Genomic DNA, 16,773 nt, shown 5'->3' on the forward strand with positions numbered 1-16,773 from the left:
ATTATCCCTGTTTGAACCAAGGAGTTAGCCAAATGTGAGGTTTTGCAGGTTGTTTCCATTAGGAGAAGCTGATTATGGAGTCCAGTGGATGCTTGTTTAATGAAATTCCATTTATTTATAAAGAACATGTGAAGTCCTGTTTCCCCAAACACAGCAGAAATCAAACAAGAGATGGTGTCTTTGCTCACAGTTCCAAGCCCCTATTCCAGTTGGCACATAACCCAAAAGCACTTGCTCTCTCTTAGCTTTTCTCAGGAATATTCCCAGTGCTTGTCCTGACTGTTCTTGACTTTGCTGTCACTGCTTCTCTCTCAGCTTCTCTGTTTTTTTTTCTGCTTCTCTTCCATAGATACACCATCCTTTGTAAGACTATAGCCAGCAAAACCCCCTTCCACCCCCACGTGTCTTTGTTTTAGGTGGTGATGTGCTCGCACTTTGGAGTGGAAGCCACTCTTCTTTCAGCCGGCTGGTTGAATGAAGGAGCTTAACTGTTTCTTACAATTGTTTTAAATAAAAGAAGGGAATTACTAACCCAGCCCATAACCATAAATCACTTTTAAAATATAAAGATCCCAAGAAGTGATCTGCTGAAATATTTCTATCCTGCATTTCCTGTTTTAAAATCTTTTGAGGCGGAATCTCCAGAGTATAGCAGGGTTCTATGGGTTGTGGATGCAAAGAAAATAATGTTTATTCTGAACATGGGTTGATTGAATAGTCCAATTAAAAGGAAAAGAAAATGGGAACTCCTACAATATTTAAAACTTTATATAGTCTTCCTACTTCTTTAAGCAATAAAAGCATACAAAAAAAAATTTAGGGGGAGCAGATGAACTGGAGAAACTTCTAAAAAAAACAAAAACAAACTCCTACTAATTGAAAAATGAAGTTGTATGATTTGTATAATGTAATCAAGGACAAGGAGAAGCTCTTTATTGGTTTAAATATATATGCACCTGTTAGCAAATCTGTATCTATTCCAGTGTTAACGTTTACCAAATTCTAGTAAAACTTCTGTATTTGCTTGGTTGAGTTCCTGCCATTCAAGCCAACTCATTAAAGGGATATAAACTGAATGAAACTAAGAGGATAATGAAATAAAACATATGGCTAATCTGAAACTGATTTTCTTCGGCAAAAAATACCCTTCTGGGAAAAGGACTACATGTTCCTTTCTAGTATCTAAAGATCTTACTTTAGAATCATGGGCTTTGATGAGGCTGCTTTGTGCCACCAGTCAAGCAATGCAAAGTGATTCTAACTGAGCAGCTGTTGATTCCATCAGCATGAGGAGGAATACTGGTTTGGTGTAGGCTGATATGCTTGCTCTGTCACTCCGTTAGGGTGCCCCCAAGAAATGTGGAAATGCTTGGACTGTGGTAAGGAGGAAAGAAAAAAAGACTGAATCCTGCCCAGCTCCAGCAATCCCTGGCCAGCATAAAATCCATTTGGGAATATTTAGGAGCTGACATAAATTAGAGCAGCCACCTCAGGAGAAGGGACTGGAAGAACATCTAAGTGGCATATGGCTACTTTTACCATCTCCTCGTACCTTCTCCCTTTTCCCCTGTCTCTGAGCTCAACACCTCAACCAAACTCAAGGATCAGGAGTTCTATCTGTGCAGGAAATTATTTATTTATGAGATAGAAGGATGTACAATTTCAGACCATGCTCCAGATGCTTTGATCTTATTAGAAGTCAGCAGGATAACTGTAGCATAGTCTGCAGGATAAAAAGATTCACTCTAACACAATAGAAGTGGGGGAGGGTAGTGAGTAATTATTAATACTAAGGAGGATGTTCTATTATTTGCATTGACATTTTACAGCTGTATTGCTACAGAATATCCCAATACAGTGGCTGTCTATAGTTAAATTAGATTAGTACATTAGTGTATATTTTTGGTGCATTGCTTAGAAGTAAAATGTGCATTTGTGGTGTTCTTGTAATCAGACTTCAAATTTAACACGCTGCTGAAAGAAATGGAGAAAAGTTCCTGTCTCTGTGCTAGTTTTTAAGTTTTTTTTCTGGATGAATACCTTAAAGTACTGCATCATCCATTTTTGCAACAAAGACTAGAAATTTTCGTAAGAAAATGGCTAAATCTTCAAAGTGTGGATTTCCCATGCTAGTGGATTAATATTGTCCCAATATAAAATTATTTCACTGAAAAAGATTCTTCCTCAAATGCTATTTTTCCTTCTAAATGAAAGTCTTGGGAATATTTGTACTTATTGTAAAAAATTGCACAAGTGTCCATGTGGTTGTCTTGAAAATTTTTAATTTCTCCTCTTTTGAGCATAAAATTCAGATAGCAGAAACAATGCCATATGACTTGTGGCCAATCACTCTCCAGAAACAATAACTAATGACTAGACAAATCAATAGCTGAAGTGAATAGTGAGCAGTTCACATGGTGATACATGCTGGCATAAAATGTTGCTCTAACTATTTTGTATAATCAAACAGATCAATAACAATCTTAATCCATTAGCAAATAATTCAACAATAGAAAAATGGTTAAAGAGCTACAAATAGTTCACCCAGGTCAGTCAAACATTTTTATATGCACTGTACCTCTATCCATCTTACATTTATACTATATGTACTAACAGCAGTTTCAGAAGAAATAGACAAACAGACAAAATCTCACGACTACTTATTTCCCTGGAGCGCAATTACACGGTAAAAGTAGCGTTTGAACCTTGGGTTGCTATGTAAGCAGCTCTATGTTAGCCAATATGCAATTAACTAGAATAATGATATATGCAGCTTGATGGGGCCAGATCAGGAATACGTTATTCTTAAGTGGATTATGTTGTTAAGCAATGGTATTGGCTCTATTAGCGTACATGATGCTTTATAATTTAATACAACAAGTTTCCTTTCCTTGGTATGAATTAAGGGTGCAATACTATTAACACTTAGTATGTAACTTTACTCTCACAAGCAAAGCTATTCACATGCATAAGCATTAGCAGGATGCGACCCTAAATGTGCTATTAGGTGGAGTGCAATTAGGGTTGGTGAAACTGATTAAAAAAGAGTGAGCAATAGGGATTTCACCAGTGTGTTTTGTGCACCCAAACATATTTTCCATCTTCACTTTTTCCCATATGGCATGAGCTTAGCCCTGTAAAACCAACTCTGGATAATATTTGTTTCTTTACTGGCAATTTATCCCCAGATTATTGAGTTCAGCTGTACTCTCTGCAGTGGAAAAGATAGTAATGCAAATGAACTTCTAAGACTGTCTACACTACCACTTGTGTCAGTATAATTTATGTCACTCAGGGTGTGACTAAGCCACCCCTCTGAGTAACATAAGTTACACCTCCATAAGCATTGGTGTGGATAGCACTATGTCTGCAGGAGAACCTCTCCCGCTGCCATAGCTACAGCCGCTTGTTGGGGTGGATTAATGAAGATGGCTGGAGAGACATGGCGGTGACTTAAGTCAGCTGGAAAGCTCCCTCCGATCGGCTTAGAGTGGCTACACTAGAGAGTTTACAGTGGCACAGATGTATTGGTGGAGCTGTGCCACTGTAAGCTCTCTAGTGTAGCCTTAGCTTAAATCTGAAGCATACCACCTGCGTACAAAATCCTGCCAGATTGTTCATTCTAAACAGAGTTTTTCTGGATTAAGTCTCCTTTGGGAAACCCCAGAGTAACTCTTGTCCTCTCCCTCCCTCTGCTCCGCTTTCTCCTCTCCTCCACCTACCCTCACACTCACTTTGCATAGCTCAGCTTCCTTTCCCACTGCCCCCATTTCTCCTGAGTGCCAGGTACTGGGGCAGTTGCAGAACTATGCTCTGGTTCCATGCATAGTCAAAACCACACTTCATGGAGTCATGCCCTATTCTAGGGATTCTCAACCTCTTTTTTTTAGCAAGCAGGGCAGTTGCCACGTGAAGTACATTGTGCATATGGTAAGAAGGCCTGGGCCCTAGTGAGTCTAATCCCGGCTTTGCTTGGCTGACCCCGTGAAACCTTCTTGTGGCATCCTAGGTGACCTCGGACCCCTGGTTGGGAACTGCTGCCCTATTCAGTTGCATTGCAGGCACCTTTGTTCCATGAATTTGCTGCTAATATCAATTGATCCTCTCACAAAGCACTGAGGTGGTTGTCCCAGGATGCAGTTCATACCCCTGTCCATCTCTAGGTACATGTAATTTGGTAGCTGCACTAACTTCCCACTCTTGTCCTCTTCTAATTCTATCAGCAACTTAAACTCCCCAGCAACTCCCCTGGTCATCATCCATGTGTATACATTTTCTCACTCTATCATGTCTATTTGAAGGAAGGTCACCAGCTTGACTCTACAAAGCCAAAAAGATTGCCATGCTCTATGAGACTGTCACACCCTTTCTCCACCCATTGCTTCCAGAATTCTTTGGAAGTAAAATCTATTTATTCCTGTCTGAATACTGGTGACATCATAGCAGAATTTTCAGAAGCCTTCTTGATCTATCTCTAGCTTTGAACACACAGCAGACTATCTATCCATCTCCTCGCTGGTCATGCCCTACTACAATGAATCACCACCCTTCCTCCCACAATAACTTTCTTGAGGTTTTATTTCCATCTCTACAACTGATGTGACCAAAGCTCATAAGTTTGTGCCTGTTGATTTCTGAAGGTTGGGTCTGCTTCTCACCAATAATAGAAACTGGTATCAAAATTTCAGTGTCAAGCCTTAGGTGCTACAGGAAGTTATTTGCAATTCAGTAGGGGACCATCCTTTATAATAATATACCATCCCACGACTCAGACATAGGCACCAACTTTTCTGGTGTTGGTGGGTGCCCGTGCCGCCCCACCCCGATTTCACCCCATCCCCAAAGTCCCCTCCCTAACTCTGCCCCCTCCTGCCCCTATTGGATCCCTTCCCCAAATCCCTACCTCTTCCCCAGCGCACCACGGTCCCCCTGGTCCCCTCGCCCTCCCTGCCCACGAATCGGCTGTTTCGCGGTGCAAGCACTGGGAGGGAGAGGGGAGAAGCAGGAAGCGGTGGTGTGCTCATGGAGGAGGCAGAGGCAAGCTGGAGCAGGGACTGGGGCGGGGCACGGCGCAGCCATGGGGAGCTGCTGGTGCATGCTGAGCACCCACCAATTTTTTTCTATGGGTGCTCCAGCACCGGAGCACCCATGGAGTCAGCGCCTATGCACTCAGTATAGCTTTAGAGGACTTAGTGCTGCTTAGGTGTTATTTTTTGGATAAAACATAAAACCAGATCCCAAAGCACTTTTTGTAAGATTTGAAGTATGTTAACTTCAGTGTCCTGGAAAACTCATGTAATTACACACTGCCTCTGCCATCACCTTTCTGCTTGGCATTTTCACTTCCTGTGCTAAGACAGAGCTGCTTTTAAATAGGGTACCACATCGGAGGTAGCTGCCTTTCAGTAGCATATATCCTTTACTTCATATGAAAATTAGTGCCAACCATCTGTTGATTTCCAAACCATTTTAATACCACAAGTGTAAAGTACTTTGTTATTTTCAGTTTAATCAATAATAAATTTTTGGTTGGGTTTTGTTTGTTTTTTTACTAAAGAGAAAAAAAAAAGGTAAAACCCAAAAGCTTACTGACCATGTTTGTGCTGCTTATGTTACCTTGAACTGTAGAAAGACTAAGAGATAAAGAATATTTTGCACAGGCTACAGCAGGCCTATCTCATTGGATCAAAGGTTTAATTTTTAGAGGTTTGTTTTACCCATAGAGATTATCTGGTTCCTTTATTTTTAAAATTTAATCATACCAGTCTTCCTAAGGTGGATATATAAATGAAGCCTCATTACAACCAAGTACATGCAGGGTCAGTTAGATCCTGTCTGCTTAAAAATTAGTGAGAGGAAAATGAAACCGTTAATAGAATATCCATCACTTTGATGAAACTGTTGATTGAAATTCACCCTCACAAATAACCTATTTGTAATTTCTCTCAAGCAATGTATATTAATGGGGTCTTGCTACTTCCTTACCACTGTAAAATGGTAGCAGGGAACGTTTCGAATTCAAAATCATTTCACAAGTGTGGCTTATAAAACAAACCTGAGTAATTGTATATAAATCAAAATCAATTGTTTTGTATGCTGACTATTTTAATATTAATCTTTGATCTGAAAAACAGGAGCATTTTGTTTACCTCTGAGTAATAGTAATGTGCTGAGCTTAGTAGGAATAACCCAGTGTAAGTTAAATATTCAGTCCTATGCAGAAGTTTAGGATTTTCTCTAATAAGCACTAGGATTACACCTGAGCAAGAATTCCCAGTCGTGTCAATTGAGCTCTCATATAAGCCCAAATTCTGCACTGATATCACAACTCATGCTATCTCTTGGACTGCAATGGGTGTAGCTCTGTGCATACTTTGCACTGTATTTTGTAGGAGAAGGATCGTTTTCTTTTAGTGCAAATTATTGTACATCATATTCCTCTTTCAAAGATCTCCAAGTGCAGTACAAAGTGGGCAAAAATGTTTTTATTCCCATTTTACAGATAAGCACAGAATGGTTAAGTAAGTTGTTCAAGATCACTAAACAAATGAATGACCCAGTTCCGATCGCTGATTTTAATCACTAGACCACAGCTTATTTTGATATAAGCTATGTAGGATGTCAATGGATAGGTTTTGTTTCACAAAATCCAAGTTTGGGTTGGTTTGAATCCAGATCATGTTTTACTCACACACCATAGTTCAGGTTCTGATAAATATTTCCATTTTTTGGTTCATCTCTAAATAGAGCTCTTGGCTTTTTAATGTCTTTTTAATTCCAGGAAAAATGGCTTCCAGTAATTTGAAGTGAAAGCTAACTGCTTCCAAAGAGTGCATGCTCCTTCATTATATACTTTCATTTGATGCTACTTCTTTTGCTATTATTGACTTTAGTCTAAATGCTGCAAATAATAAACTGAAGGAGAAGTCTTTTGATAGGATCCAGATGAATAGGGAACTCTTCTTGAATTAGCCTAACGAAGCATTAAATGGAAGCGCATGTTGTCATCAATGACAAAGATTACCAATTGCAGAGAAATGTGTATCGAAGATTCTTTCCCAAGTCTTGAACACTGGAATATTCCAAAGCATGTTCCTGTCTCCATCTAGAAAACTACATAGCCTTTGTTATGGAGACTTCCCTTGTTGGTAGTTTGGAACTGATTAGGAGGTGCAGACCCTTTTTATAGGTTTTGGGGAGGCAGGAATATACCCAAAATCACCCCAAACCTTTATCAGTATCAGTTAATAGGTAACAATCCTCTTGCTCAGTGAATACACAGCCCCAGTTCACACCAGTATTATACTCCCTGGGTTATCCATGCTTTTTGATCCTTCAAGTACATATCAACATTTGTAGTGTCCCCATCCCTTGGCTATCACTTAGCCAAACCAAGCTGTAGATACTCAGCTATTTTTAATCTTTCTTCATAAATCTATCCTGCCATCACTCTACTAATTTCAAATCCTTTCCTCTAAACTGTCTACATCTTTCTGGTTCTGAGGTCAGTAGTATCACAGAGCTAAGTGAAATATTGTTCCAGCTGAACTCTCATCAGATCTGTATAGACAAGCGTTTCCTTTCTGCTCCATGACATGATGTCTCTGCAGACACAGCACATTGCATCAGCCCTTTTTTCCTGATCTATTACATTATAAGCATATCTAATTAGCTAGTGCTACCAGCTCTTAAATCTCTTACATGACATATCTGCTTCCCAGGTTTTTCCTCCCACTCACTCTCTCATCTTGGGGTTCCTTTTCCAAGATTAATCTCTATATTCAGCCCAGATTTCTATTCTCTAGGTCCCCTTTATATTTCCCTATACTCACTGGTGAGCTCATCTCGTCCCACTTTAGTACTGGTTCTATATTTCATTCCATTTGCTGGAGCAGCTCGAACAACAGAGTTTCTGTTTTAAAAAAAAAAAATCATTACTTTGACATTTTGTTTCCTCCAAATAGAGATAAAAGGCAAAATTTTGAAATTTTTCATGGAACCAAAATTCCCCCTCCTGCCCTCTCAAAAAAATTCCATTGTGAAAACTTTTGAACTTGAAATGTCCAAAGAAAATGTTTCAACCTTTTTCAGTCTGGAATAGGAAATACCTCAGTGCCTATTTTGATTTGAATTTTCACTGCTTCATTCAGGGCAAGGAAGGAAGGGGAGAGGGAGGTTTGGATCTGGGTGTTGGCTGGGGAAGGAATAAACCCAAGAATGGGTGGTGAAGAGGAGGGAGGGTGAGAGGGCTCAGGGACAGGGCTGGGGGAGAGATCCCCACAATGCTCCCAAATATATTCCCGATGTGCTATAATCCAGCAGCACTTCAGCGAGGGGCCTAGCTGCCACCCCAATAGACCTGAACAGAGAGTCAGGGATCGTAGCTTTGTGATCACACCTTAAGCAGTGGCACCCAAAGGTGTTGGGGGGAACCTAGGGTGCCCTCCCACTGTTGCCCACCCCAACATTATGCTGGCTCTCCAGCACCAGCTCCTTTGAAAGCACCGCCCGACTCCACCTCATCTGACTCCTCTTTTTGAGTGGGACTAGGCGTGACTGAGCAGGCATCACAGCTGCTCTCCACAGCACTTTGGGAGAAGCAGCAGCTGCAGGCTCAGTCCTCAGTGCCGCAGGAATAGGAGTGGGCAGTGGAGGCCTGGAAGCATCTCCATAACCTTCCAGAGGAGCTGAGGATGGAGTTCCTCCAATGATGGGATGAAGCCACAGCCCTGATTCCAGGCCAGGGATACAGCCTCAGGATCTAGGGCGTCTGCCCTCAATCCCACAAGTTGAGGAGGAATAAAGAGGCTCTCTACCTTCTAGTTGTTAGTTCTGTCTCACTGTTCTTATTTGGGGACCAAGGCCTGCAAAACCACTGCCCTGTTCTGACTCCCTGCTGCACACTGTAGGCATTAGTGTGTGTTATTTTAAGCTCCCATCACATCACAGCTGTGCTTTCCTTAGTATCTCTTTCTCCTTTGTGAAGGGCGAGGTGTCCCTCACACCTCCACTTCTTTGTTATGCTCCTAAAGACATTTTAAAGAATCCAGACCTCAACAAATTTTCTTTCATTTAGGAAACTTTTCCAAAACAACAAATATGGATTTTTAAAAAATCAGAAATTCTACTCTTTCCCAAGGGATGTTGGGAGGGCTTGTATGCTCCAATGATCCAAAGAGCTAGGCAGGTAGGAGTTTTAGCTCCTGTTAGGGTAACCCATTGGCCTATCCTGGTGGAAAAAGTTAAGTTACAGAAACAAAACAGGGCAGCCATTCCAGCAAAGAGCATAACTCCTGCTATTGATTTCTGGGCTAGGTTACCCCTACAGTACAGCTGACCCAACAATCTTCTCAGTACTCCCCCTTATGATCCACACCACACCCCCGGCATATATTCCACCCACCTTCTAATCAGCTGCTGCAATTGTCCTCTGTCATGCTTTGGGGTAAAGACTTTGGGAAGCCAATGTCTATCATTCTGGTAAGTGATAGCCTCTCCGCATTCCCCGTAGTGAGGCACATCCATCTGTTGGATATTACAGTGCCTGCTACACTAAAGAGGCAATCTGAATAGATGCTTGACTGGGAGCAGCAGAAGTGGATGACAGCCAGCTGATACAGTGCTGGCCACACAGCAGCTCTGAGTCAGTGGGCACCAGCATCATATCTTTTCACCATTCTCTTCACTGCAGCAGCACCACACTCCTCCTCCTCAGGGTGGGAAGAGGCCCCATGAACCATTCCAAAGTCCTCCAGCCTGTACAGAAGGAAGGGGGACCTTTTGCTCTCTCCCTCAGCAGTACTCATTATGGTACTCCCTCCTGCCAGTGTCTGCTATGGTGGTGGTGTCCTGAATGACCACAGGCAAGAACTTCACCCACCATGTCTCTCAGTCTCTTTTTCAAATGCCACATTCTTGCTTTCTTGTTTTCTGCTGAGGAAGGAACCTGTGGCAGTTCTGAATCACGAATCAAGATATGTGGCCATCCAGTAGTGCTCCTTTTCCTCCAAATGCTTAAAAATGGAAATTTTCCAGAAGAGTGGACAGCATAACTCTCACCAGGGATTTCTCAGTGATGTCACCCTGTTTCTGGAAGTGGGTCTGCATGTATCTCAGTTCTCTCTCCAGGAGGCACCATAAGGGAATTACTTGACTGATCCCAGCATCATATTTGCTTACCCTTACAGGCCACAAAGCTAGTATGTCTACACTAGGGGTGAGCAAATTTTTGGCCTGAGGGCCATATCTGGGTGGAGGAATTGCATGCAGGGACATGAATGTAGGGCTGGGGCAAGGGGTTGGGGTGCAGGAAGGGTGTGAGGTGCAGGAGGGGGCTCAAGGGAGGGGATTGGGGTGCAGGAGGGATGCAGCTGGGGTTTAAGGGGCTCAGGGCAGGGGTCCAGGGTGCAGGATGGAGGAGGGGTTTGGGGTGCAGGTTAGGGGGCTCAGGGCAGGGGTGTAAAGTGCAGGAGAGGTTCAGGGTGAAGGATCCAGGGTGGCAGTGGCACACAGTGAGGCTAAGACAGGCTCCTTGCCTTCCTTGGCCCTGCCTTGCTCCCAGAAGTGGTCAGCATGTCCAGCAGTGGCTTCTGGGGTGGGGTGAGGGGGACAGGTGGCTGAGCTGCTCGTTGCCCTTGCCTGCAGGTACCACCCCCGAAGCACTCATTGACTGTAGTTCCCTGTTCTCAGCCAATGGGAGCAGCGGGAGGAGGGGTGTGCCTGCAGGCGAGGGCAATTAATCAAATCCTCTGCCCCTCACCTCCACCAGCCCCCCCGATCCCAGGGGCCGCAAGGATGTGGTGCCAGCCACTTCTGGGAGCAGCATGGAGCCAGGGCAAGCAGGGAGCCTGACTTAGCCCCGCTGTGCCATGGGGCTGGCAATCCTGTGGGCCAGAATGAAAGCCCTGACAGACCGGATCTGGCCCGTGGGCCGTAGTTTGCCCTCCCCTGGTCTACATTGCAATTAAACACCTGCATTTGGATCATGTCAGCTGACTAGGGTTCACAGGGCTCAGGCTATGGGTCTGTTTAATTGGGGTAAAGACACTGTGGCTGTGAGGGGCCAAGGTCCTAGACCCCAGGCTACAGCTCCAACCCCAGCCTTCACATCTATACTGCAATTAAACAGCTCTGTAGCCTGAGCCCAGCAGTGTAGACATACCCAAAGTGTATGACAGGATGTTGATTAGCTTCTTTGTGAGCAGGCCCAATGGGAGGGTGACAGATGGAGGCCTATGTCTGTCTGTTCTTGCCTGGGTCCATGGATGCAGACTGCTTCCACTTTCTACTCACAATGGCGTTCCATCATGTAAAAGGTAGAGTCCCACCTGGGGACCACATGCTGATTGCAGTTTGAGTGACTTCTACATCTCTTTAAGATCACTATGCACTGCACAAGACTGGTTATAGAGCTTCCTGGCCATTGACAGTAGTCTTTGTACCTCAGCTTCCCCCTCCAGAAATTCTCTCAGTCAGACTGAGGCAGAGTGAGGCAAGGGAAGTGTGGGAAACTACCATCATGCTCTCCCTTTGTCTCTTGCCATCAAGCCTGCAGAGAGATTGAGGGGCCTTAGCCACGCATATGTGACATGCAGTGTGTCCAAGTTGTTCTGGGAATTGTGCTGTTATCCAAACCTAGACATAAACAGTGTGGCATGCAGTTGACTCACAGTGTACATGTTTCTGGTGCTGCTGCTCACTGAGAGGGCCATAACAGACTTGTAGTATGGACTAGGAGTCAAACAACATGTCAGTGGTCAGGTGCACCCTCCCACCTCCAGAGTTACCTGGGCCATGCCATACTGCACTTCTCAGAGTAGCACCACACAGATCTAGCACTGCCCTTTATACTCAAGTGGAGCAGTAAGGGATCTGCCACCTGGGGCAACTGCAGCCACAAAGCATCTGAAGTGCTCACTGTCCATCAGTCCCACAACTTTCTATTTTGTTAAAAAGCTGCTCAGGCTTTCACTTAACAAGCTCTTGCCCTTATCAATCATACTGACCGTCTTACTGTGTCCTTCCCATGGGACATACTCTCAATTTTCAACAGAGGCTAGCAAGACTGCTTTTTGCTCTCTCCTAAAGACTGCAGGGTCCTTCCCAGTTGACATCCCTGTACAACTGAGGCTGAGAGGCCTTTGTTTTCATCTCCCTAGGCTACTTGGCACATACACACATTTACTTGGAGAAAATTAGATCGTGCCTTCAGCTTCTAGCCCTTGACCTCATGCCTCCCTTTGCTTCAAGGGATTTCTTCAACATCAGGGCAAGCAAAGTGCTGTCTTCTGCCTCTGGCTTCCTCCGCCAATTGCTGCTCCTGCCCACACTTACAGCCTGGGGCCACAATTCTTCTCATTGCCCTACCACGCTAGCACTCCTTAGTCATTTCCAAGGTAGTGCACTCTCTCGTGCTGACAGATGCTCTTGTTTCCTTTGGTTGCCCATAAGAGGTTGTTTTAATCTCGGGTCTATTCAAGTAGCAATTTTTCAAAAACTCCTTCACTGCTCTCTTGCTGCAGCTACCACAGCAGAGGTATAAACACACCAAATTTTGAAGAAAGCAAATGTGCCTCCTGATGGTAATGTTTAGTATTGCCTTCATCTCTGAAATAGATGCCTTTACCCCCAAAGGCAATTAACTTTAAGGTGGATAAAGCCACATTTGGTAGCTACAGTTAAACCTTCACTACATGTCTGTGTGTGTACCTTGATTCCGCCTTGCTCTGACATCTGTGTAATTCCAATACTGGGCTTTCCAAAAAATAGAGTGCCAAATGTACTTTGTACATTAGAGTCCACTAAGTTCATTTTCACTTGTGTTCAAACTTGGGTTACTCTCCAGAGATTGAAAAGCTAGTGATCAGAATCACTGTAAGTAGTAATAGTTATTGATGGTACTGGAACAAAGGAAAGGGAGCTATCAGAGGAGAAAGAGAAATCTTGCAAATCAGAAGAAGGAAACAGCAGTTATTTTATATGAAAGAAATAAAGTACAACAGGGAGTTGAAAAGTATATTTTTATTCAGCCATATAAGGGGAGAAATAACAGAAGCAGAGAGAAAAAAAAAACTCCTAGTGATAGTGGGTAGGAACGCAAGAGGAAATGATGCCTGTAGAAACACTTTTTTTTCTAAAGCATTAGGTTGTTGTTTTTACTTGTTCTCATAGTTCAGGGAAACTGCATCTGTATTTCCCCTCCATGGTCCAACAAGGGCACTCACTCTAGGCTTTCAGCTCTTGGGTAGAGACTTGAGTCTCACTCTGTCATGACTGGGTGGTTGTTGTGTTTTTTTTACAGTTCCCTGCCTATGCTGCAATATCCCCAGCAAGCCAGACAGCCTGAACAAGCCACCATCTGTGCTTTGCTTTCTCTCCCAAGGCTACGAACAACATAACTGACAGCAGTTATGTTACCACACAGCCCTTCATAAACCTGAAAAATTATTCTTGAGGTGAAAGCATCAGAGAAAACATATTACAAACAATAAGAGTTGCTATACATGTACTCAAAGTTCACCAGAGGTCATCCATCAGTTTGATGGAGCCTCAATAGTCCAGAGTCCTTCCAACCCCTCTCAAGAAGGACAGGACCCTCCCTCTTGGGACAGAAGGCCCTGTCTGTTTGCTGGATCAGAAAGAAGGCTATTTATCCAAAAGAACTTTCTGTGTCTGTTGGTCTCTCAAGAATCCAGTTTGAACTAGTATATGCAAGCTTCTCCAGGTGATAGCACTTCTCTGGAGGTTTTCCAACCTAAGTGAATTTGCCTAGCAACCTCCCACTGTTCTTACTTCCTGGAGGAACTCTGGTCACTATCCACCAGGGACTTATATACATTCCATGGCCCACAATGATACATAAACTTAAAACAGTAAGATCTCCCAAAGATATGTCAGGAAATTGCCATATCTGCCACACTTGTCCTATTATCTAATGGGCTGGCCAAGCTGTTTCTAGCAGAGAGGACTTTAAAAAAAAACAAAAAACCCACACATCTGCACTCCCTGCCCCTTTCACTTTTTAAAAATAATTCCACTTGTCAAAAGCACAAAGCACAACTAGAGGGGTTTTTGTTTGTTTTAAAGTTGCTCATAATATATAGTTTCTCTAGAAAAGAGAGCTGTTTGTGATAAGGTGTTTACCACACACACATGATGAATGGGTTAATGTGGACCTGATTTCTTTTACTAAAATTCTGCATACACTTTACATAAAAAGAATTTGAATCACACCCCTGCACACAGGCATTTATGTCCAACCAGACAAAGCAGCCCTCCAGCTTATAAAGTTGTTATAAAATACACAAATAAGCACAAATTTCAGAGCTCTCCATAGCAACTATAGCAAAACAGAATAAACCATCATTCCATCAGTAGTGTTGCGTTAGGACAATAACACCCCTAACCGTGACACCTCTAACTGTCCCTGGCTTGCAGATAAAACTTAAGACAGGGAATAATTCAAAGCCAACCCTGGTGGAACAGCACACCACTCCAGATTGTATACCAACAGTGAGAGTTGGATGGTTCTCTACCACTGGTGTACATTTTCCCCACATCTATCTCTCCTTTGGTTTTACCTGGGACAGATCATCCCACACACTTCACCACATCCACAGTGTGATCCAAGTGATAGTGCAAGTTCCCAGAGCCACCTCCTTCCTTGCCTTCCATGAAAACAAGAAAACAATTATACTGATCAAAAATAAAGTCTCCCCATTCTGCTGCTGAAGTGTTAATTACAAGAAGCCTCCTCTGTACTGCTGCTCCTTGCCACCAGCCCTCCTCAAGGGAGACCACCTTCCCATTCCCTGATGAATCCTGACCCACGCCGGGTTGAATATTGCCACTGCTACCCCGAGCCCCTGGTCTGAGGTGATCTCAGTGAGCAGCATGAGGAACATGCTTTATGACCTTCAAGAAGGTTCCTCCTACTACTCTGTATCCCAGCACTGCCCTGCATCATCCAAGATGCCTTCCCTGAGGGAATGTTGGACAATGGGTCATATATGAGCTGAGTCTGTGACTTTTGTTGCCTCTGCTGAGATTCCAACCGCTTCCCCATCCATTGAATACAAAAATGACTAGATAAATATTTCAGGTTGCCCGAGTCCCAACCTACCATGTTCCATGAACCTACATATTAAGGCTCTTTTAAGGGGGTAATAGGCCTTCCCCCACAAATTCACAAAAAACAGTCCTACCAGCTTCCTCGTAATTTGGTCTAACGGTGGAAGATACACCCACCTCAAGTGCAAGAGGACAGCAAACAGACACAGACCTAAAACCTCACCCTTTCCATCCTCCTACAACCTACTCTGCCTTTTCCCAGCTCCAACTCTCCATCAAGCCCCCTACAGAAATCCAACCATAATATTTTAAGCTTCCCCTCATCCTGCACCTTCTACAGTCCTTGTAGACAGGAAAAGCTGGCCTACCATTCCCACCCAGCCACACTGCCTTGGTCTTACAAAGATTGAGTTGGGCCCCCAAGGCTCTCCCAGTCATTGGCTCCTGTCAGTCCAAACTGGATCATGGTACACATATAAGAGGTCAAATCAGGTTCCTAATGAATCCGCTTATGACCAGCCCAGTTCAGGAGTGACACAGATTGTTGCAAATTTCATAGATCCGTATGTTGAGTGAGTTGGAGTCCAAGATTACAGCATGCTGCTTTCTTCTTTTTCACTTTGTTTCCATCCTCTGAATTAAAGGCGTTTCTTGTTGAGCTGCACCCAGTGGCAGATATTCCATCCAATTTGGATGGGATTCTGTGCGCTTCTTTCAGCTTTCCTCATTGATGTTGAACGATTTCATAGCATTTTTGCATACATTGTGGTATCGCCATAAAGAGTGAACCTTCTTTCTAGAGTCATCCTAAATCTCACTGTATAAAATATTCTTGGGGAGACAGTCTCCTCCCATTCTCCTGACATGACAGAGCCATCGCAACCTCCTCCTCTTGATAGTAGTATCTAACTACACCAGTCCTGTGCACTCCAGCACCTCTGTGTTTGCATTTTTTCTTCCCACTTTATTTTCAGAATCTTACACAGGCATATCTTGTGGAAGCTGTTCAGTCTCATGATATGCCCAGCATATGTAGTCCATGACTCTGAACCATAAAGCAGGGATGACAAAACACAAGTCTCAGATTCACATTTTCACCTTAGTCAACAGTTTGCTGTTATTCCATGCTTGTGCATAGGTGTTGGAACTAGGAGTGCTGGGGTGCTGCTGCACCCCCTGGCTTGAAGTGGTTTCCATTATGTACAGGATTTAGAGTTTGGTTCAATGGCTCTCAGCACCTCCGCTATAAAAATTGTTCCAGCACACCTGTGCCTGTATCTGACATCCCTCTGGAGGGGATCATCATAGACAGCTTTTGCTACTTGGGTTCTATGATCAGCAAGAATCTTGACCTTCAGACTGAACTGACTAATAGACTTGCAAAAGCATCTAAGAATTTCGGGCTATTATAGAGACGTGCATGGAATAACAGCTGTCCCATTATGTAAACAGAAACAAGGTCGCTCATTGTCCTCTGCAGCTGTAATCATCAGTCAAATGTCATCCGTGAAAGCCATTGCACTGCGGAACAGAGCCCTGTTACTGTTGGCCTGAAGACGGTGCTCTTTTAGTCTGAAAGGACTCACAGCTTTCACTTAATCCCCTCCTTCTGGGTCAAATCAGCGAAGATGCATAAGAGGGGACTCAATCAGCACCCTTGTCTCATCCCTGAGTTTAGAGAAGTTGGCTTTGACAACTGACAGC

The sequence above is a fragment of the Gopherus flavomarginatus genome, chromosome 1, assembly GCF_025201925.1.
Source record: "Gopherus flavomarginatus isolate rGopFla2 chromosome 1, rGopFla2.mat.asm, whole genome shotgun sequence".
NCBI classification, from domain to species: Eukaryota; Metazoa; Chordata; order Testudines; family Testudinidae; genus Gopherus; species Gopherus flavomarginatus.